Source organism: Eriocheir sinensis, chromosome 13 (assembly GCF_024679095.1).
Source record: "Eriocheir sinensis breed Jianghai 21 chromosome 13, ASM2467909v1, whole genome shotgun sequence".
In the NCBI taxonomy this organism is placed as follows: Eukaryota; Metazoa; Arthropoda; class Malacostraca; order Decapoda; family Varunidae; genus Eriocheir; species Eriocheir sinensis.
In genome coordinates this window covers 454382-478066 of record NC_066521.1, presented here as the reverse complement: position 1 = coordinate 478066, position 23685 = coordinate 454382, and the positions used below count along the sequence as shown (strand labels likewise).

The following is a 23685-nucleotide window of genomic DNA, read 5'->3' as shown; positions in this document are numbered from 1 at the left end:
CCGAAGTCCGGGAACGAAATACCCGCGAACGGCGGGGGATGACTGTATTAAATTTATATTATATTATATTATATTTAGGTACTGTATTTCACGGCATATAGCGCGCACCCCAAACTTTAAGACAACAATTTTGGAAAAAAATAGTTCTTAAAATGCTCAGAAATACGTATGGTTAAAGAGCATTGACGATGTACAGTTTCCCGAAATTTATACATTTTTGGTGTAACCTGTACTGCTTGAATTGACAAGTGTCCTTGAGTAAAGCAATGAAAATGGCGGCCGGGCTGGTGTTGTGAGAAATACATCCCCATACATACTTATGATGCACGGCTTCTGATATCATAATTAGCATATAATTCTCACCATCGCTTGTAGGTTATGACAGACAACTACAGTACCCTCTCGAGTTTCACGCTATCCGAGTTTTGTGATCCACAAGTTTCGCGGTTGGTCCTATATTCTTACCATCTCGACTTTCGTGCATTATCACCCCGAGTTTCGCGCTGCTTGGACACGTACGGGTCACGTCTACTTATTATCGGCGTCACCCACGCTACCTTTAAAGGTCGTATCACACTGGAGGTTTTCCTCCAAACATTGTGGCTATGGCGAGAGAGAGAGAGAGAGAGAGAGAGAGAGAGAGAGAGAGAGAGAGAGAGAGAGAGAGAGAGAGAGAGAGAGAATGGGTCATTTTGAAGCCTCAGAAGGCAGCTGCCTTACGATTGGCTGACAGTTCTGAAAACACGCTTGTGATTCGCTGGGAGTCCGATGACATCATCGCCGACGCTCACGCTATCACAATGGTGATTTTCGTCCAACCGTTAGGGCTACTGGCAATGCCCGTACGCCCAGCTGGGAGCGAGTTCACGGTTATCCGTAAGCTGATGTCACACACGTTTTTTTTCTTCCCACCGCGTTGGCGACAGCTTGGACAACCGGCAACTCCAACTTTTCCTGGTGTGCGTCACACATGGCCAAGGTCGGTTGCCCGTATCCACATCCACAACGTAAACAAAGCACTTGCCTTGTATCAACATGGCGTCGTCTGCTAAAGTAAGGGCTGTTGCCATTACCCAAGTTATGGATTTGTTGCTGCAGTTAAATGGAAGGAAGAAACAGTTGTGGGTGTAGCGTGTCTGTGGTTCCTCCATGCCAGTTCTCATTGTCACCACTGCGCGTGCACGGCCAACCCACCCATCTTGACTCAACCACATAAACACATAAACACATGGATCGAATAACAACACACACACAAAAAAAACAAAAAACACACACACACACACACACACACACACACACACACAAGGCAGACTCATTATGAACCATTGCAGATGTTTCTGACAAACAGAAACGACTTCACCATTTCTTGAGTGTGTTAGAATGTAGTAGTCCTATTTGGTGAGTGGCTCACATGAACCAAATCTAGCTCTTGGCAAGAAGAGAACAGTCGTCTTTAACACTACTTTCTTCTTGCCATTGGGTATGTTTGGTTTGTATGAACCACTCGCCAAATAAGTTTTGACACACACTAGGAAATGACGAAGCCATTTTTGTTTGTGAGAAACATCTGCCATGATTCATGATGAATCTGGTGTGGGCGTGCGTATCTGCGTGTGTGTGTCTTTGTTGTTATTCGATCCACGTGTTTATGTGGTCGGAGTCTAGATCGGTGGGTTAGCCGCGCACGCGCAGTGGTGACAATGAGAACTGGCATGGAGGAACCACAGACACGCCACACCCACAACAGCTTCTTCCTTCCATTTAACTGCAGCAACAGGTCCATAACTTGGGTAATGGCAGCACAACCCATGGCAGCCCTTACTTTAGCAGACGACGCCATGTTGATACAAGGCAAGTACTTTGTTTACGTTGTGGATGTGGATACGGGCAACCGACCTTGGCCGTGTGTGACGCACACCAGGAAAAGTTGGAGTTGCCGGTTGTCCAAGCTGCCGCCAACGTGGTGGGAAGAATAGGGCCCAGTGTGACACCAGCTTACGGATAACCAACAACTTACTCCCGGATAGGTACACGGGCGTTGCCAGTAGCCACAATGGTTAGAGGAAAACGACCAGTGTAACACTGCCTTAATGAGCCACACACACGGTGAGGCGTGAGGCCGCGCCGGAGGGATTTTCAAACACAGACTGACGGCCATCCGGCCGCTTCGTAAGGCCATGCCGGACGAAATACACACACACACGGACTGAAGGCCTTTAGCCCCACCCACTTTGAGCCGGCCGGACGAGCCAGGCCGGATCATGTGTGCCTGCCATAAGGCAGCGAGGCTGCTGACCGGGTGAGCGCCGGCGATGACGTCGTCAGCCTCCCAGCGAATCACAATCGTGTTTTCAGAGCTCAACCAATCGTAAGGCTTCACCTGTGGCTTTAAAATGACCCGTTCTCTCTTCCTGTTTTCTGCCTTTTTCCAAGGTATGTATTTTGAGATGATAAAGGTGTAAAGGAGGAAAAAAGTGAGCTCCGGGGGGCAGCGTGAGCCAATTATAATTTCACCACTACAAACAGCTGCCTGCGCCATGACGGGCTACGGGCCAACCATCAGGCCCAGATGGATAGTCTACCGGTGCCATAGCCCACATGCAAAAATAAAAAAATAAAAAAATAAAATAAAATCTCCACGGGTCGGAACAGATAAGCGCTTTTTCAGTGTTTTCAATACCTCGAGTTTCACGATCCTCGAGTTTAGCGCTAAACCTTCGGAACAAAGCGAGCGCGAAACTCGAGAGGGTACTGTAGGCAAGACACACTTCACACGGTTCTAGTGACACGCGTCATGCAGCTGTTTGTTGTATGGGTGTGGTTGTGTGGCTTTCAAACAATGCAAATGGCGGCCGGGCTGTTGTTGCGCGAAATAACTCCTTGTACAAGACTCATGATGTACAGTTTCTGATATCATATATATTTACCCCATTATTCTCACTAATATTAATAATTAATAATGAACACATTGATATTTTTTTTCCAATATGATTTTTTATGTAGCTTGTACTCCTTGAATTGGCAACAGTGCTCCTTAGTCATACAAAACAATGCAAATGGCGGCCGGGTCGTGTCGGTGCCCGGGCCCCGGGATAACAGCAAGGCATGGGCGATCCTCCACTGATTTCATTTTTGTGTAGAAGTTATTTGATCGATCTGTATTTTATGGTAACATATTATAAGACAGCTATGGACTACGAAGGATCATAAACAATAATAAAGGTAAGTTTGCAGTTGTTATTGGATAAGACAAAAAACAGACCCTTAACCCTTTCATTGCTAAACACTTGCAGCGGGCGTTAGGCATATTTGCTTGTGGTGCTAAACGCTCGCTGCGACCTCCAGCCGCACTCAAATCTCCCGCGTATGAGAGTGTTCCAACACTAATTCTCACAACACAGGATTGCCAATTGAGTGGGTTCCTCACTAATTTTGGTGGAAAATTATGTCAGCCCAGCGCGGAAAATCTACGGACGAGCAACTGGTGGATGTTGTTGACCAATATAGCGACATTTTTGCTTAGCTTCACCTATCACATGACTGATATTTTGACCAAATAGTTGTAAATTTTGCAGTTGGCAATACTGCCCTGCCTGCACCCCATCATCAAGAGATCTACAGTAGTTGCCTTACGGCTGACCGTCACGCACGTATAAATGTATGTCTTCACAGGCAACACCCCCTGAACGTGCCTGTACTTTTTTATTTATTTATTTATTTTTTATTTTTTTATTTTTTTTTACATCGTTGCCTGTTGCACCGGTAGGCATCTTCCCGGTGGGGCCTGATGGTCGGCCCAAGGCTTCTTCCAGGTGGGGCCTGATGGTCGGCCCAGCCCGTTCTGGCGCAGGCGAGTGTTTATAGTGGCACCATCTTGCATTGGCTCATGCTGCCCCCCCGGAACTCGTTCTTGATTCGCTTGGACGGCTTCCTCTAGAGTCACGGTTGATGGGTGGTCTTCAGGACAGCATGTGGGTAGTTTTAAGCCACTCGGCGGTAACTGAAAAATCCGAGTGGTAGCGTGGGGATTCGAACCCGCGTCGTCCGTCACACGGTGAATGTGGGCCCAGTACACTACTAGTTCGGCCACCGCCTACCCAGGAGAGGCTTACATTACTGAAACGTATAGATCTTGGCCTCCTCTTTCCAATAGTGTTTTTGTTATTTAGCTGCGATGAATAGTTTATGAGATACAGCGGTTAAAAGAGCGAGCACTAGCGTCACTTGCTGGTGGTGCTAAAAGCTTGCTGCGAGCACCAGTCGCACTCACAGCAAAAAACACCCCCTGAACGTGCCTGTACATTTGCAGGAGAGGCTTACATAACCGAATCTTATAGATCTTGGCCTCCTCTTTCCAATGGTGTTTTTGTTTTGTAACTGATGAATAGTTTTTGAGATATAGCGGTTAAAAGAGATCCCCTTCCCCCGCTGGGGTGCCCGAGCGCACCTGAGGGGATAGTCTCATTGCGAGCACTTAGCAATAAAAGGGTTAAAAACACCCCAAAGAAGGAAAAAAAATCAATAAAAATTTGTACATTCGGTGTATAACACGCAGGACTAAACTTTCAGACATTTTTTATGTGAAAAAGGTGCGCGCTATACGCCGCAAAACACGGTACATGTGCATTACGCATCCTTCCTAGGTACCCGTCCCTCCCTCTCTCTTTTCCTTCATAGAACATGGGAAGTTTCTGCTGTGTGTGTGTGTGTGTGTGTGTGTGTGTGTGTTCGTCGTCTTTTCACGTACCCCATTGATCTATGCTGTGTACCCCCAGGGGTACGTGGACCCCAGTTTGGACAACACTGGCCTGGATGAATGCTGCTTTCCCATTTCAGAGACTCAGCCCAGAGGAAGTGCCAGGCCAGCACCACCACAGGGACAGAGGATGAGGAGGAGAGTGTTCCAGCGCTGCTCCAACTTAATGCTCATGGGCCACGCTGAGCCCTGCTGAGATGTCCTACCCGGTGGTCGGCCTCCACCCCTACACCTCCCACTGGTTCCTCCTGCTGCCCCACTACAAGGGTGTGCCAGGAGTGCCCTCCAGCCTGCAGTCCTTGGGTGGTGAGTGCAGCAACGTGCCCTTATACCTCACCCACCCTGGCCTTCATGTCACCCAGCAATGGAACTCTGCCTCAGACTCCAGTAATTTATGTTCACCCGTCCTGCTGCCAGCATTTAGGGTATAGGAACACACCAATGCATATTTTTATTCCTCCTCCTCCTCCTCTTCCCTCTCCTCCTCCTCCTCCTCTTCCCTCTCCTCCTCCTCCTCTTCCTCCTCCTCTTCTTTCTGTTTTACTGTAGTATATCCACGAGAAACTGGTGGGTGGGGTAGTGGCGGCTGCGGGGTCAGCTAAGCCCCGCACCTTGCCACACACTCTCAACACCTCTCCCTCCCTCTCATATGAGGCGTCCGGAGGCAAAGGGGCGACATCACCAAATCTGGCATTTTTAGCGATTTCCCCAAACAGTGCAAGGTATACTGACACTTATAACAAGAGAATCGAGGGTGTACTAGCAATGAGTGTGAACAAGAATATCTTATTATCATGTAGTGGTTGTCGGAGGTAAAGAGGCGGCATCGCCAGCAGCACGAGAACCAATGAGGAGCTGGTTTTCCTGCGCTACCTGTTGCTCCGCCAGTCACAGGCCGCGCTGCCCACCAGGCGGAGCGTCTGAGTTTAAGCCCGGGAAGTAAACATTGTCCTCAGGGACTCCTCACATTATTATTATAAAAATTCATAAAAAATAAACATTATGAAATGAAACGGTTCATACAGTAGTTTAGGAGAACAACATAGATTTAAAAAATCCATGTACATTTTGGATAGTCATCATCATCATCATCATCATCATTTCATGGACGCCTGCTGCTAGGAGCTCCCACCAGGGGATGGCCACGGCAGAAGAGTTTCCAACTTTCTCTATCCGGACACTCCCTCCTTGCCTGCTCAAAGTTTCTCAAAGATCTTTCCCCCCTCTCCCTAATGTACTCCTGCACCCTATCTTTCCATTTCACTGGAGGTCATCCTCTAGCATTCCCTCCCTCTATCTCACTCACATCAGGGTTGGAAAAAATCATGATTTTTTTTTTTAAATATAAAAAAATCTATTTATTTGATTTAAATCGGATTTTTTTATTTATTTAAATTGATTTATTTCATTTAAATGATTTTTTTTTGCATTAATTCTTGTTTGTTTACACTGATTATTTGTTTCAGTCTTAGGAGGCCATTTTCTTGTATTAAACTTGGTAATGTTAAATGAAGCCATAGTTTAAAACACATTACCCATTATGAGTTTTCACATAAAAATCATAAGTAGGACTAATAGTTTATTTTTTTAAGATTTTGAATATTTTTCTTGTAAGAGACGGCAATGATTCACTGGTGCCTGATTTGCTACAGGACCAGTACAGGACAAGTAGACTTGATACTTTTCCTCTACAACTGCTTAACATGTTCTTCCTTCTTTCTTATTTTTATATATATATATATATATATATATATATATATATATATATATATATATATATATATATATATATATATATATATATATATATATATATATATATATATATATATATATATATATATATATATATATATATATATATATATATATATATATATATATATATATATATATATATATATATATATATATATATATATATATATATATATATATATATATATATATATATATATATATATATATATATATATATATATATATATATATATATATATATATATATATATATATATATATATATATATATATATATATATATATATATATATATATATATATATATATATATATATATATATATATATATAAACACTCAACCTCGATTTGCCGGACTAAAGGGGGAAGGCTTGTCGGGAATGGCAAATGTTCGGCAATGGAAAATGTCCGGGGTCTACCCCTTGCGGACTTTACCCTATATATGTCCGGGAAACACAACCCACCCCCGGACTACACCTCGCATAGCTGTCCTATACTGTCCTGTAATATAATATATTACCTTCTACAACATGCACATATACAACATACATATACTACAATAAAAAATCCACGGAACCAACTAACGGCTCCTTGAAAAACGGGTCAAAAGGCACAAATCAGCCACATTAGAATTGATGAAGACTTATACCATGCTTTTCATTTCGGGTCTTTCATATGCTTTCTAGTTGCAGCACCCTTTCCCGACACAGCAAATTTAACTGCATAATTTTCTAACTTTCCTCTAGCTTTTTTTATGTCTGAAACTGTCTGTTTTTTCACCCCATACAGCTCGCAGACTTGGGCAACACTCATTCCTCCATCTATTTTACGTAAAAGTTCCAGTTTTTGCGACACAGAAAGGTGCACAGGTTTAGCTGTACGCTTGGTTACTTTCTTTGGTGGGTTTTTGGGTGGCATCGTTGTGAAGAAGAGGTGTATCCACGACAAGCACGTAAGCACAACACTCGTGTGACGCGGCAGACTTGTGTACAGTCCAGTACTAGACGTGTATGTCCGCCCGCGCTGCCATCTAGTGCCCGATTTGCAAACTTTGTCTGGCGCGGTAGTTTGAAATCGACTTGTCCCGGAATTTTTTTTTTTTTTTTTTACCCCACGGACTCTTGTCCGCCAAAACCGACCTCCCGCAAATGGAGGGCCCCCAAATAGAGGGTTGAGTGTGTATATATATAGATATATATATATATATATATATATATATATATATATATATATATATATATATATATATATATATATATATATATATATATATTAGGTGCGTCAGAAAAGTTCCAGGACTGGTGTCACAAAAGATTTATTTTGAATCCAAACTACAAGTTTTCCCCTTGGAAGTAATCCCCCTGGAGTCTAACGCACTTTCCTATCCTTCTCTGCCACGCCTGCATGCACTCCTGGAAGGATTCTTCCGGGATCCTCCGCAGCTCCGTCATCACGGCCTTTTTGATGTCGTCCACGTCTTCAAAACGGGTCCCCTTGATGACCCCCTTGAGCTTGGGGAAGAGGAAAAAATTACACGTTCATAAATTCATAATTTAAATCATTAGATATTTTACTCATGGTTTAACACTTAAATCATTTTTAATACAGTTTATTTAATTTTGATTTAAATCATGATTTTTTTTACTCTGATTTAAATCAAAACAACCCTGACTCACATACACCCTTCTGGTCATCTTACTCTCCTCCATTCGCTCCATGTGGCCAAACCACTTTAAAGTCTGTCGCTTCAATTCTTCCACCACTCCACACTTCTTCCCTTCACCCCTGTGACACATTCCAAAATGCTCGTACACACTTTCATTACTCATGCCATCCATTCTACTCACACCACAAGCACTCCTCAAATAACTCATTTCCACTGCCTGCACTCTAGACCTCTGACTTTCATTCCAGGCCCACGTTTCACTTGCATATGTGAGGGTTGGTACTATTACTGTATTTCTCAAATCCCTCTTTACCTCCAAGCTCACACTTCTGCCATTCATGATTCGTCCCAAAGACCCTACCACCCTTCTTCCTTGCAATGCCCTTTCTCTTATCTCTCCCTCCGTACCACCATGCTTACACATAACTGATCCAAGGTACTTAAACTCATTGACCTCCATTTCTTCACCATTCAAAATTATTTTGCATTCTTTTTCACATTCAATACCCACTCTATATGGGCATACAAAATCTACAACCTCACTTCTACTTCGCTCACAAACCATCACTTTACTTTTCTTGACATTTACAGTAATCCCTCGCCATATCGCGGTTCACTTATCGCGGTCTCGCTGTATTGCGGATTTTAAAATTGTTAATATTTAATTTCGTATCATGGATTTTTCGCTATATCGCGGGATTTTGCGGTATAGAGGTATTTTAATATATTTATTATTTTACTTTTTTTGCAGTAAAAGAAGCATTTTCTAGCCTAAAAAATGTAAACAATATAAAAAATTAAGAAAGTATTAATAAGAACATATTAAAAGAATATTAAATTGCAATAAAATACGTAGCGTACAGCAGAGACAAAGACTCGCACGTATGTAAAACGCAGCTACGGCCGCTTACGCTTGAGCTAGTTTGCCCACGTGTGATCGTACACGGCACACTATTGGCTGATGGATGGGAGGCGACCATCCAGAGCACTGTGTTCTGTATCTTGGGCGCTGATTGGCTCAGCGACCGTAGCATTTGTTGGTTCGTCAGTGGTTAGCTCGGAGACAAAGGGAGAGTGTGTTACAGCTTGCTACCATTAAATGCTCGAGAAGTTGGCAGTGACGACCCAGACAGGATGAGGCAATGGCTACACTTGAACAAGACTAAAGTCCTAAACTTGCTCAAAATGATTACTCCAAGCTTATCTAGTTTCGTGGAACTCTGCGGTACTGGAATAAACACATGGAGAGCGACTGAACCAAACAGCTGATACGCTCTTCTTCTTCTTGTGACCACAACTTACCGACCACACGAGTAACCGACATGTTGATGACCGAGTTTCTGACTAGAATTTTGATGAGTTTCCCGTGAAATGTAGCCGACTTTGAATCTCGAGAAACTAGTGGTTGGGTTACCTTGTTCACACGGGCTGAGGCGAGATTCACAGATATGCGTGCTTATACACATAATATATATAAAATATAATATATAAATTATATAAATAATAAAATAAATATAAGGTCGTTACTTCGCGGATTTTCGCCTATCGCGGGGGGTTCTGGAACCCAACCCCCGCGATAAACGAGGGATTACTGTACTTTCAACTTTCCTGTTACAGACACTCAAAAACACTGACCAAATTTTGTAAGTCACTTTCATTTTCTGCAATGAGTACTGTGTCATCAGCAAACAGTATCGAATTCAGTACCCACTTCCTTGCCTCATCAAACATTTTTACTCCAACTTCCCCAACTTTGCTCTTAATTTCTCTAATAACACCATCCATATAAATATTGAACAACCATGGTGACATGACACACCCCTGCCTTAAGCCCACTTTTATCTCAAAATGTTCACTTGTTTCTCCAGTAATTTTGACACATGCAGATGCATCCTCATAGAAAGACTTTATTGCACTAAGCAGTTTTCCTCCCACACCATAAATCTTTAAAACGTCCCACAATGCAATCCAATCAACTCTGTCATAAGCTTTTTCCAAATCCATGAAGGCAGCGTATAGTTTCTTTCCTTTTGCTATTATTTTTTCTACTACCATCCTGAAGGCAAATATCTGATCCACACATCCCCTTCCCTTCCTGAAGCCTCCTTGTTCTTCACTGATTTTCTCTTCTGTAAGTCTTTGCACCCTCTCTATTATGACTTTTCCATATACCTTTCCGGGTATACTCAGGAGACTTTACCTCTATAGCTCCCACACTCCCCTCTCCTGCCCTTTCCCTTGTAAACTGGGACAGTGATGGCTTTTGTCCAGTCTGCTGGCCCCCGCCCCTCCCATGCTACAGTACTGTCTCCAAGTTTGCGATAAAAATAGGTCGACGTTGCGGGTCGCAAATGTTGAAATTTCAAACTCTAAACCATTATTCTTATGGGGAAAATTGAAAACCGTCGACATCTTTCGCTTGGCTGGCCACCCATCTGGGTGGCCAAGCGCATGTGTGTGGACGGCCCCGGTCGCGCCCAGTGAGTGGACGGCCCCGGCCGCGCACTGGGCCCGAGCAGCTGGCGGGCGGCTGATGATGGTGATGGTGGTGATGAGTGTCGGCGGCGTGGCCTTTGCATCGGCGCCGCCTGAACGGTGTTTTTGTCGGGGCCTGTGTATGTGTGTGTGTGTGTGTGTGTGTGGCTGTGTTTGTTGTGGGTTTGGGCTTCTCAATTTGCCAGTTCTTATTTTCCACATGTTGCGTGGGACCCTTTCTTTCCTTCCATCTCTTCAAAAGGAAGAGATGGAAGAAAAGAAAGAGGTCCCACGCAACATGTGGAAGGTGGGAATTGGCAGATTGAGGAGCCTGGGCCCGCGATGGGCACAGCCACACACACACGGGCCCCGACGAAGGTGCCGTTTGGGTGACGCCGATGTGGGAGCCGCGCTGCTGACGATCATCATCACCATCGCCATCATCAGCCGCCTGTCAGCTGCTCGGGCCCGGTGCGCGGTCGGGGCTGCTCGCACACATGTGCCTGGCTGCCCGGATCCCGCTCACCATGCTTCCCGTGGCCAAGGGAAAGGCCCAGGGGGTGGGTAAGAGTGAGAATGGGAATCAACGACCACAACAAGGTGTGAAAAAACCCGGTTTTAGCAGCTTTTTCCTTTTCCTTTTGAGTCATATCGCAATTTCAGTTTTCAATAAAAATCAAATTTTTTAGGTCCCTATCACAAACTCAATGAATTGCAAACTTGAAACTCGCAATCCTGGAGACAGTACTGTACTTCACATATCTTGACCATCCATTTAACAACTACATCTCCTCCACACTTCAACATTTCCGCAGTGATTCCATCAATTCCTGCTGCCTTTCCATTTTTTAATCTTTTTATTGCCTGATTTACTTCTTCATATGTTATAGTTCTTCCTTCATATACTCCTCCTCTACCTCCACTCAAAACTGCTGCTGTTACAGCTGCTGGACGTCCATCCTCAAGATTCATTAAGTTTTTGAAATATTCTCTCCATCTCTCCTTCACAGCTTCCCCGTCTTTCAGCATCTTTCCATTCTCATCCATAACTTCATTTATTTTACTTGGAGAGATATTTTCTGCATTTTTTTAATTTTTTATGTCTTTCCAATATGATTTCCTGTTCCCTTTATATTTTTCACTTAGTCTTTTTCCAAAGTCTTCATCAACTCTCTTCTTACTTTCTTTTCCAGTTATCAACCAATTTCCAAATGGGGGTATAAAAAATTAGCTACAAAATTGATTTATTTTTCAATATAAAAGAAAAAAAATTGTTCTTATTATACAGCTAGGCCATACAAGCAAAATGAATACAAACAAAACTTGGTAAGTCAAGAGGAAGGTGCAGTACACATCACTAAACTTTGAATGAGATTTGCTGAAAACTAGGTTTTGGTGATGTCGCCCGTTTACCTCCGGACGCCTCATATGTCAGCTATTTGCTACCTTTAAATGAATTTGATTAAATAATTTGATAATCCAATAAGGTCATGTAGTGTTTGATTGTTTTGTTTTAGGATATATATATTTTAGGATTGTTTTGTATAAATACCACGACAAGGAATTCTTCACCATCAAAGCAAATAAATTAAAGGAGTGAGTAACCGTTTCCTGCTTTCATTGATGTAGACTGAAAGTATCGTTCATGTCAGCGCTTGTAAGTCCACATGTGCCGCATCAGACGTCTGTGCAAGCTGGAAACCAAGGAAAGTTTGCATCATGGAGTTTGTGGATGTTACCAGGAACTAAATCCAATTATAAAGAAATTCGGAAAGGCAGTAGATTTTTAGTCTTTGAGCAAGGCCAAGAATGAGAAATACCAAGTGATTCTTCCATTAAAAGGTTCAGTCACAACAAAACACGGTATTTTTAATCGTTTTGGGTTCTCAGTTCGCCTGTTTAACCCGGTAGCAGCGACGGGCCGAATTTGTGCCATGATCTGAACCCCCAAAAATAGATGATACATAAACTGATCACAAATGGGTTGATATATGTTATGAAATGGTTTGTGTGAGTGATGATTTTTTTCTCGTTTTTCTCGCTTAGAGGGACCATTAGGAAACCTGATCCCTGCTGCTACCGGGATAAAAAGTCTCTCGTAGAAGTTCCTGGGCTTGTCATGGGCTGTTTTGTGATTCTGGTGATGATTTTACACGACCTCTGCACGCTGAACTGGAAAATCACCCACAAAAACCTGGTTAATCTTCTCTGTGGCCTTGGGAAACAGTTGTAATGGGAACCCAAACTGTTTCAATATATGACCCTTTGAAAAGCCCATCCTTCTCTTCAGGCTGAACGCCCTTGAGGTAAAAATGAGGTGCCTGGCGGAGCTGCTGGGTCCATGTGACGCTGGAGGAGCCCGGTGCTGCCTACCTGGGGCCCACACACTCTTCAGCATCTCCCTGCCTTGTTACACCCACTGACAACAAGTATGAAATCCTCTCCTGTACGTTCTGTTATACTAGGGATTGAGACCAAGGAGTTACAGTATATCTTGGCATGTCAGTGAATTTGTGGGTTGGCTTTCCTTCTTGCCTCATGTGTTGGTAAAGTTCTGCCTTTTCATTTTCTTTCCAATTTTCTCCTTTTTCAGTGTTTTCACATGAATTTGTTTACCACTTTTATTCAATCATTCCATGCTACTCAATGACCTGTGTGTGTGTGTGTGTGTGTGTGTGTGTGTGTGTATTTACCTAGTTGTGAAATACGGGGAAAGGGCTGTACTTGGCTCGTGCTGTCCCGTCTCCTTAACGCTTATTATCCAGTTTGGCTTTAAATTCATGAATTGTTTTTGCACACACAGTCTCTTCGTCAAGTCCGTTCCATGTTGTTATGCTTCTGTATGGAAAACTATTTCTTGATGTCTCTCCTACAGTCGCTCTTCTTCAATTTCTTACTATTCTCTCTTGTCACACTCCTGTCACGTACCACTAAGTCTTCCCTGTCCAATTTCTCCAATCCCTCTTGTATCCTGTATAATGGTATTAGGTCCCCTCTCTCTCTCTCCTCTCCAGTGTGTGTGTGTGTGTGCGCAAAAGAGAGAGAATTCATAATAATCTTTGTTTCTTTTCCTTTCCTTTTCCTTTATTTTATTTCCCTTTATTTTTCTGCTTGGCCCCAGATGCTGTGGAGGTGTTGTGAGGGGCCGTGGCAGTGTGTTGGTGTTCCTGGTGGAGCACAGCTGGACAGTGCAGGTGGCCATGCAGCTCCCAGGGGAGACTTTGTGGCATTTTTCACTCAAGCTGCAGTCTGTGAGTTGCCGGTAATCTTCTCATTCTTTCTAAAGGAAACTTGATCATCACCTAAGAATCTTTAACCCATCCGCTGCAATTGGTATGGATTTCACCTTCACTGGTAGCCTGGTAACATATAGTCCCATTTCTCTCTCTGCCTTTGTGGTGGATAATGGAGTGCTTCCCATGTGGTATTGGTGTGCTGGATATCCCCTCCCAGGGTGCAGGACTTTACATTTTTCTTCATTGAATTGTAGAAGCCACATTTTGATCCATTCCTGTAGCTGGGTGAGGTCTTCTGGTAGGAAATCTGCAGTCAAGGGATCAGGGGCCATGGATATCAACATACAATCAAACATAAGTTATTAAGGTAGCAAGATTTTTTGTCCAAGTTCATTTTGCTGCATACAGTGACATTTGGTTGCTTTGTCCAGGTGCCTGGCTGTCCTGTAGCAGTGGCAGAAGCAATGCCCGGCCAGGCCATCTCCTGCGCCTTACCACACATGGCTGTGCCAAACAACCTGAAGGAGGCTACCACTCAAGCCATGCTGGAGCTGACTGACATGACGCACTCTTGGACTGATAAGGTAAAGCTCTAAAGGATGATTTCTCATGGCTGTGAACAAGGTCTGGGGCTCAGTCACTTGTCAGTTGTTATTGGGACTCCTAACACTATCATCATTATCTTCATCCAGACACCCACCCTGGCAGAGTTAAGGAAAGGAATTGAGACCAGCTGTGGGAATTGAGAGATCAATACTGGCTAGAGGAAGAATTATTTGCCTCAACTCCAAGCAAGATCTGACGTAACCCTTTAGCTCTGACGTGTGGGCACCCGCACTGAAAATATTGTTCTTGAGTGTGACAATTGGAGACATTTGATGGTACTTACCGGGCAACCTTCCTTTGTCTGCAGCTGCACCTTCTGATGACTTACACTTTCGGGAGGGAAGCACCAAGACACCTCTCTACCCTAATCTGACCATTATCAGCGGGAGCAGTGCTTGGAATACACATTTGCCTGAACTTCCTCCTTTAATGTAAAAAATGCACAGCTTTGCCCCCTTACTAATCTTTCCTTCATGTAGAATCTAGAGATGGAGTAAATATAAGAGTTGTGTATTTGAATACAAATACGAATACTTCTTGAAAATATTCACGAATACATTGATGAATACTATTCATTGAAGAGTACCTCCTTGTCGTAACTGTAGTAAATAATAATGATAATTGTAGGTTTATTGATCAAGGAAATTATGTCATGCCTGGTATGTACATTTATAACTTGCTGTCTTGATTTACAAAAATTAAAATGATCATTTAAAAGGTTATAACATTAAGAGTAAAGAAATTATATGGGAAGAACATTAAAAGGGAAAAATGTAAAAAAGAAACAAGAAACATAATAAGAAAAAAAAGAAGATTTAAGATTTGTTGAATGCAGCAACAATGTGGCACACTGGGTGTCTTGTAGCGAGAAGTGTTGCAGCTCACACACACCCTGCAAGAGTGGTCTGCCTCTACGTGTGTCTGCCATGGGTGCTGTGTGAGTAAGGAGGCAATGTATCTCTGTGGGATTGATTTCTCAACAGACTTTGTCTAAACTTGGGTGTAAGATGCTCTCCTCTTCCATATAAAGTTTGTTTATTAAGCCTTGTTATTGCTGCTTCATAACTAAGGTAATTGTTCGATAAAATGATCCTAAAACACCGTTTATCTGAATCCTTTCGAGCTTGAGGTGCTGTTGCTGTGTAAGGCCTGGCTGCCAGACGGGTGCTGCGTGTTCAAGGGACGTGCGTTTGAACCAACCGTACAACTCAAACATGGTATTAATTAAAGCTGTAACCGATTTGACGGGCACGATACAAAATAAACCTAGATCTGTTATCTTTTGTGGTGATATAATCTATGTGGTCATTCCATTTGAGTTGGTTATGTATGTAGACTCCAAGTAATTTACAGCTGTTAACAATAGGAATTGCTGAACCGTTTGAGTTAGCTCGGGAAAAACAATGGGAATTTTTGATGGACACATGTAAAGTACTTCACATTTAGCTGAATTTACTAACATTTCGTTTAGATCACAGTCATTTTTGAGTCCACCAAGCATATTCTGTAGAATGAAGTTTATCCCATATCTGGAGTTTGGTGAGGGCAGTTGAGGTAGTGCTCTGCTACTGGTAACATGTAACCCAGTACAACCAGCCGCATGGTCGGGTCATCGGCGACTAAACTGGCAACCCCACTGGTTTTGTTTTGGACCAATGGGGAGGGTGTGCTGGAGCCCCAGGTGGATTAAAAACAAGACCATTCTAAGGGCAGATGAACTCATGTTTATCAGAGTCAATGGCCATCCAGTCCCAGCTATGGGTGGAATAGTGGGTGCTAAACCTCATAACCCCCTGCTGCCTTGTAGGGTTTGCCCGTTTCGTTCAGGCAAAGGCTAGAGCCACCACTTAAAATAGGTGGTTGGGTTTGCAAGAGCAAGCACCCGGAAAATCTTGCGCCAATAAGTGAAAATGGCTTGATTTACGAGCCATAAAACATCCAACCGCTCATGATGAGTGAAAACGAACGCTAAACGAAATGATGATGATGATGTAGTTTATCCCATTGTTAATATCAATTACTTCACAAAGTGTAAGATCATCAACAAATTTAGCATGTGAGTCATTATTTAGGCATACCTAGTGGACCACTGCCGGGAAGATTACTGGTCCTAATTTTGTCCCTTGTGGTACCCCAGAAGATATAGGATCATACTCAGAGATACAATCCCTATACTCTGTGACTGGGTACAGCAATGTTCAAAAGTTATGCAACAGTAAAATGAGCTCCTGAATGACTTATGACTGGTGCCAGTATTCAATTATATATCATAGGTACAGAGGTATCACACTTACCTCAACCCGTCCGCTGCAATTGTAACGAATATGGCTCTCACGGTAGCCTGGTAACACATACTCCCATGTCTTTCTCTGCCTCTGTGGTCGATAGTGGAGTGTTTCCCATGTGGTACTGGTGTGCTGGATATCCCCTCCCAAGGTGCAGGACTTTACATTTTTCTTCATTGAATTGTAGCAGCCACTTTTTGATCCATTCCTGTAGCTTGGTGAGGTCTATTTCTGATTAAAAATTTTGAAGTATTTGTCAGATTATTTTTTTACTTATTTTTTTTATTTTTTATGTGTGGCCTACGGCACCGGTAGGCTGATTCATATGGGCATGATGGTCGGCCCAAGCCTGTCATGGCGCAGGCAGTTGTTTATAGTGGCGCCATTATTATTGGCCCCTGCTGCCCCCCGGAGCTCATGCTTGGTTTCACTTGCGTTGTACAGCTTCTTCTAGAGTCCGGGTTGACGGGTGGTCTTCAGGACAGCATGTGGGTAGTTTCAGGCCACTCGGCGGTGACTGAAACATCCCAGGTGGTTAGTGGCGGATTCGAACCCACATCATGGACAACGCACCGAATGCAAGGCCGGCTTGCTAACCACTCAGCCACCGCCTCCCCAATATGAATACTTCTCCCTTGTTTTCGAATACAAATACCGAATACAAATGCTCCACCCCTGGTAGAGTATGCAGTTTTATGTATTTTCCAATTTTTGATGAGATGATCAATCTTTCAGGTCCTTGCTGTTGAGGAGGGAACCTGCAGACCTGTGTATTCTGTGGAGCTGGCCGGCGACTCCTTCACTCCACCGCTTGACATGCGGAAAGAACTTGCCTTCATGGCCTTCCCTCTGTTTGAGTGGGCAGGCAAAGCAGTGGTTTATATTAAGTTACTGTTTTACATAATGTACTGAGGGAAGGAAAGTCTTCAATAACCAGCTCTTGGGTCAGTTCCATTTCATCCATTGTCATGTATGTAAGGGAACCATTAGCCCCATATTTGTTGTTCTCTTAAGTGACAAAGAAATGGAAGTAAGGGAACAATTAACACATTTTTATTGTTCTCTTAAGTGACAAAGAAATGGAAGTAAGGGAACAATTAACACATTTTTATTGTTCTCTTAAGTGACAAAGAAATGGAAGTAAGGGAACAATTAACACATTTTTATTGTTCTCTTAAGTGACAAAGAAATGGAAATCAGTCATGTAGACTCTGCATCCCCATATCAAGTCTTTCCTAGAGTATCTTAAAAAGCATAGATGACTTAATGACCAGAGATTGGAATGTCCTCCTTACTAGATCAGCACAGCGGTCATAGCACATCATAATAAGTAAGGGTTGTATCTGGGAGTGTCTTGCATGTGTGTGTAATTCACCACAGCCTGATCACGAGTTGGACTCACTTTCGCCAGCAGGTACCCTCCCGACATGAACAAGTGCTCATTATTGTCGATCTCTGGGTACTGCCAGGACCTCACACACCCCATCCCCCTTGCTCAAGGGGGGACAGTAAACACTCCTAGTCAACGGAAAGAATCCGGCCTGAGTGGCAGTGTGTGTGTGTGTGTGGCTGGATGTCTAGATCACCACAGGGGTCATAACACATCATAATAGATAAGAGTTATTTTGTATCTGGGGGTGTCTTGCATGTGTGTGTGTGTGTGTGCATGGCTGGATGTCTAGATCACCACAGGGGTCATAACACATGATAATAGATAAGAGTTATTTTGTATCTGGGGGTGTCTTGCATGTGTTTGTGTGGCTGGTGGCCGAATACAATGCTTTACATCTTTCAGGGAAGGACACATGATCTCCCTTCCATCACATTTGCACATTCTGCCTGATTCTTCTCTTTCCTCCTCATGGCCTTCAGCATTTCCCAATAGAAAGTCTAAACAAGAAGCAAAGGTTCTAAAAATCACAGGAAATTATTAGAAATTTTTATTTTCACATACAGAGCCAATGTCTTTATGTACCTGAAATAACATGAATTATTGATATATATATATATATATATATATATATATATATATATATATATATATATATATATATATATATATATATATATATATATATATATATATATATATATATATATATATATATATATATGACCATAGTAGTAGAAGAAGCAGTTGTAGTTGTGGTAGTAGTAGCAGAAATATTATTATTATAATTATTATTAGTAGTAGTAGTAGCAGGGGCGTTCCTAGACATTTTGGGGCCCGGGGGGCTCATTCCCATTTGGGGCCCCTCTTATGGGGTGAGAGGCGAGCACAATGAGCCAAAGCAGCTGCGGGGTTTAGTGGGGTGCTGTTAGCCCCCACCCCCCCACCCCGGGAAAATTTTTAGAATATGAGCAATTGTAGAATCATTTTAAAGGCACTTGTAAATGCAAATTACAGACAGCTTCCTGGCCCATTTTCTTCTATACCGTCTACATACATTTAAGGCAGACTTAGCTATATATTATTCTTTATTCATAATTCTCTCCCTCTTCCACACATGACACTGACACCTCAGTAATCAATTGCCTTAGATCGGCCCCCGGGCCCTGCCCTTACCCCAATCAACGTTACCCACCCTCCTAGGTCTATAATGGTCTCCATGATTGGAAGGGGGCCCCTGAAGAGCCCTATTTCTTTGACATAACATTTTTGTTACATTTTTGTTTACAAAATTGAAAATTGGGGCCCTTTAGTGAGACCCAAATTTGTCTTTCGGGTCCAAATATAAATGGGGCCCTTGACCACTGAATTTAGCTTGTCCTCCTGCCATAGCAGCAATGGTTAAATTTCGCATTTTGGGGCCCCCCTCACTTTGGGGCCCGGGGGGCGATTTCAAACAGCCCCCCCTCGCCCCCCCCCTCAGGAACGCCACTGAGTAGTAGTAGTAGTAGTAGTAGTAGTAGTAGTAGTAGCAACAGCAGTTGAAGTGGTGGTAGTAGTAGCAGAAATATTATTATTATTAATATTAATATTATTATTATTATTATTAGTAGTAGTAGTAGTAGTAGTAGTAGTAGTAGTAGTAGTAGTAGGAGTAATAACAATAGTAGTGGTATAGCGGAATCATTTTATCGAGTCCGTTGTGGGGTTGTCTCCCACAGGTCTATTCCTCCCCTCTGCTCTGCCACACAGTCCCAGCACCTGTCTCTTCCTCTTGTGTGTTAGCTACAGGCAACACATGAGAGGAAAAAATAGATGTTGTGACTGTGTGGCAGAGCAGAGGGGAGGAAAGGACCCACAGAAGTGAGCGCCTCAATGGACTCGCTAAAATGGTTTCACTTCAGTAGTAAGCAGTGGGGTGATTCAAATTTTTTAAGAGCAGGTTCTCTCTATGAGGGGTTTACCAAAATAAGTTATAAGTAAAAGGTGTTCATGGGGGAAAAATTGAGAACCCTTGATTTAAGCTAACAGTAACAACTGGTTCACAGGATTAAAGAAATTCAAGAACAGGTTCTTGCGAACTGGCTGAATCCCATCACTGGTAGTAAGCCAAGTTGATATTGCATGTGTGTGGGTTGCCTTTACTTAGTGTTCTGAAAATTAACTCACTCACTCACTCACTCACTCACCACCACCACCACCACACTCACCACTCACTCACCACCACCACTCACTCACCACCACCACTCACTCACCACCACCACCACCACCACTCCACCACCACCACTCACTCACCACCACCACCACTCACCTCCACTCACCACCACCACTCACCACCACCACCACTCACTCACTCCTCCTCACTCACCACTCACTCACTCACCACCACTCACTCACCACCACTCACTCACCACTCACTCACTCACCTCACCACCACCACCACCACCACTCACCACTCACCACCTCACTCACTCACCACCACCACTCACCTCCACTCACTCACCACTCACTCACCACCACCTCCACTCACCACCTCACTCACCACCACCACCACCTCCACCACTCACTCACCACTCCTCACTCACCTCACTCACTCACCTCTCACTCTCTCTCTCTCTCTCTCTCTCTCTCTCTCTCTCTCTCTCTCTCTCTCTCTCTCTCTCTCTCTCTCTCTCTCTCTCTCTCAGGATGTCCCCCACAGTATGTTTACAAACCCCACAGACACATGCCCCCCAGACATATAAAAACCCCTCCCCTTACTCTCTGAAGCAACACCACCCTTGGGATATATTCTCCCTCTTAAATGTGTGTGTGTGTTTACCTGGTTGTAGTACACATGATTTGAGCTAAACTTGTATTGTCGTGTCTTCATATCTCTTTCTGTCCAATTTTGCTTTGAATTCATGGTGTGTGTGTGTGCGTGTGTGTGTGAGAGAGAGAGAGAGCATACCCCTCTCCCTCCCCACCCAGGCTTTGATCAGGAGAACAATAAAATGTATCAAGAAATATGTTAATAAATAAATGAAATAAAAAAAATAACTGTGTAAGTCTTCCCCCTGAGAGAGAGAGAGAGAGATGAAACTAATAAATCTAAGTTTCCCTCGACATCAAAATCATAAAAGAGGAGGAGGAGCAGAATGGGAGAAGGGAAGGTAACAGAGATGGGAAATATAGAGAAGAAGGAGTAGGAGAAGGAGGAGAAATGGAGATGTAAAGTATGAAGGAAGGAAGGCAGAACAGGAAATGCAGAGACACAAGATGCAGGAGAATGACGGAAGAATATTTGGCAGGACGGGGAGCACAGGAAAAGGAAAATTAGAAGAGCAAGCGGAAGAATGGGAAATGAACAATAAGGAGAGTAAAGAGAGGGAAATAGGAGGAAGAGGAGGAGGAGGAGCAGAAGGAGGAGGAGGAGGAGGAGGAAATGGGGAATGAACAGTAAGAAGGTAAAGAGAGGGTTATAGGAGGAGGAGGAGGAAATGGGGAATGAACAGTAAGAAGGTAAAGAGAGGGTTATAGGAGGAGGAGGAAATGGGGAATGAACAGTAAGAAGGTAAAGAGAGGGTTATAGGAGGAGGAGGAAATGGGGAATGAACAGTAAGAAGGTAAAGAAAGGGTTATAGGAGGAGGAGGAGGAGGAAATGGGGAATGAACAGTAAGAAGGTAAAGAAAGGGTTATAGGAGGAGGAGGAGGAAATGGGGAATGAACAATAAGAAGGTAAAGAAAGGGCTATAGGAGGAGGAGGAGGAGGAGGAAATGGGGAATGAACAGTAAGAAGGTAAAGAGAGGGTTATAGGAGGAGGAGGAAATGGGGAATGAACAGTAAGAAGGTAAAGAAAGGGTTATAGGAGGAGGAGGAAATGGGGAATGAACAGTAAGAAGGTAAAGAAAGGGTTATAGGAGGAGGAGGAGGAAATGGGGAATGAACAATAAGAAGGTAAAGAAAGGGCTATAGGAGGAGGAGGAGGAGGAAATGGGGAATGAACAGTAAGAAGGTAAAGAAAGGGTTATAGGAGGAGGAGGAAATGGGGAATGAACAGTAAGAAGGTAAAGAAAGGGTTATAGGAGGAGGAGGAGGAGGAAATGGGGAATGAACAGTAAGAAGGTAAAGAAAGGGTTATAGGAGGAGGAGGAGGAGGAAATGGGGAATGAACAGTAAGAAGGTAAAGAGAGGGTTATAGGAGGAGGAGGAGGAGGAGGAGGAAATGGGGAATGAACAGTAAGAAGGTAAAGAAAGGGTTATAGGAGGAGGAGGAGGAGGAGGAAATGGGAAATGAACAGTAAGAAGGTAAAGAAAGGGTTATAGGAGGAGGAGGAGGAGGAGGAGGAAATGGGAAATGAACAGTAAGAAGGTAAAGAAAGGGTTAAAGGAGGAGGAGGAGGAGGAAATGGGAAATGAACAGTGAGAAGGTAAAGAGAGGGCAATAGGAGGAGGAGGAGGAGGAAATGGGGAATGAACAATAAGAAGGTAAAGAAAGGGTTATAGGAGGAGGAGGAGGAGGAGGAGGAAATGGGGAATGAACAGTAAGAAGGTAAAGAGAGGGCAATAGGAGGAGGAGGAGGAGGAAATGGGGAATGAACAGTAAGAAGGTAAAGAGAGGGCAATAGGAGGAGGAGGAGGAAATGGGGAATGAACAGTAAGAAGGTAAAGAGAGGGCAATAGGAGGAGGAGGAGGAGGAAATGGGGAATGAACAGTAAGAAGGTAAAGAGAGGGTTATAGGAGGAGGAGGAGGAGGAAATGGGGAATGAACAGTAAGAAGGTAAAGAGAGGGTTATAGGAGGAGGAGGAGGAGGAAATGGGGAATGAACAGTAAGAAGGTAAAGAGAGGGTTATAGGAGGAGGAGGAGGAGGAGGAAATGGGGAATGAACAGTAAGAAGGTAAAGAAAGGGTTATAGGAGGAGGAGGAGGAGGAGGAAATGGGGAATGAACAGTAAGAAGGTAAAGAGAGGGTTATAGGAGGAGGAGGAGGAGGAGGAGAAGCATAAGAGAAAAAGATAAATATTAGGAAGGAGGAATTAAGGAAAAATGGTATAAAAGGAGGAGGAAATAATATAACAAAGAGGAGACATGAGGGAAGAATATCAGGAAGGAGGAAAACATGGAGAGGACAGAACAAACTATAAATTAGGAGGAAGAGCAGACTACAGAATGGACATCAACTTGCTAGAATCAGTTCAGAGGAGGATGACCAAGATGATTCAGGGGCTGAGGAACCTCCCATATCAAAATAGGCTGAAACATCTAAACTTACATTCACTAGAAAGACGAAGAGTGCGGGGGGGGTCTGACTGAAGTATTCAAATGGGTCGAGGGTTACAACAAAGGCGATATAAGTAAACTAAGTACTGAGAATTAGCCAGCAGGATAGAACTCGCAGTAATGGATTTAAATTAGAAAAGTATAGATTTAGGAGAGATATAGGCAAGCATTGGTTTAGTAATAGGGTGGTGGGGGAATGGAATAGACTCAGCAATCACATAGTTAGTGCAGGGACGATAGCTTGTTT

The 23685-nt window shown here is 43.4% G+C and overlaps 2 long non-coding RNA genes across 5 annotated transcripts in view; one reads left to right on the top strand and one right to left on the bottom strand.

Annotated features, from left to right (window-relative positions):
• LOC126997841 (uncharacterized) overlaps positions 1 to 18792 on the top strand; it is a 34212-nt gene extending 15420 nt beyond the window's left edge. For 2 of the 4 annotated variants that reach the window (XR_007752398.1, XR_007752397.1), the window contains exons 4-8: positions 4837 to 5062; positions 12949 to 13087; positions 13780 to 13909; positions 14326 to 14478; positions 17521 to 18791. This is a non-coding gene — a long non-coding RNA (uncharacterized LOC126997841). Of the gene's footprint in view, positions 1 to 4836; positions 5063 to 12948; positions 13088 to 13779; positions 13921 to 14325; positions 14479 to 17229 lie in introns of all 4 variants that reach the window. The other 2 variants (XR_007752400.1, XR_007752399.1) reach the window with 2 other exon arrangements.
• LOC126997842 (uncharacterized) overlaps positions 7806 to 23685 on the bottom strand; it is a 36076-nt gene continuing 20196 nt past the window's right edge. Inside the window, exon 3 of the long non-coding RNA XR_007752401.1 lies at positions 7806 to 8028. This is a non-coding gene — a long non-coding RNA (uncharacterized LOC126997842). The remainder of the gene's footprint in view (positions 8029 to 23685) is intronic.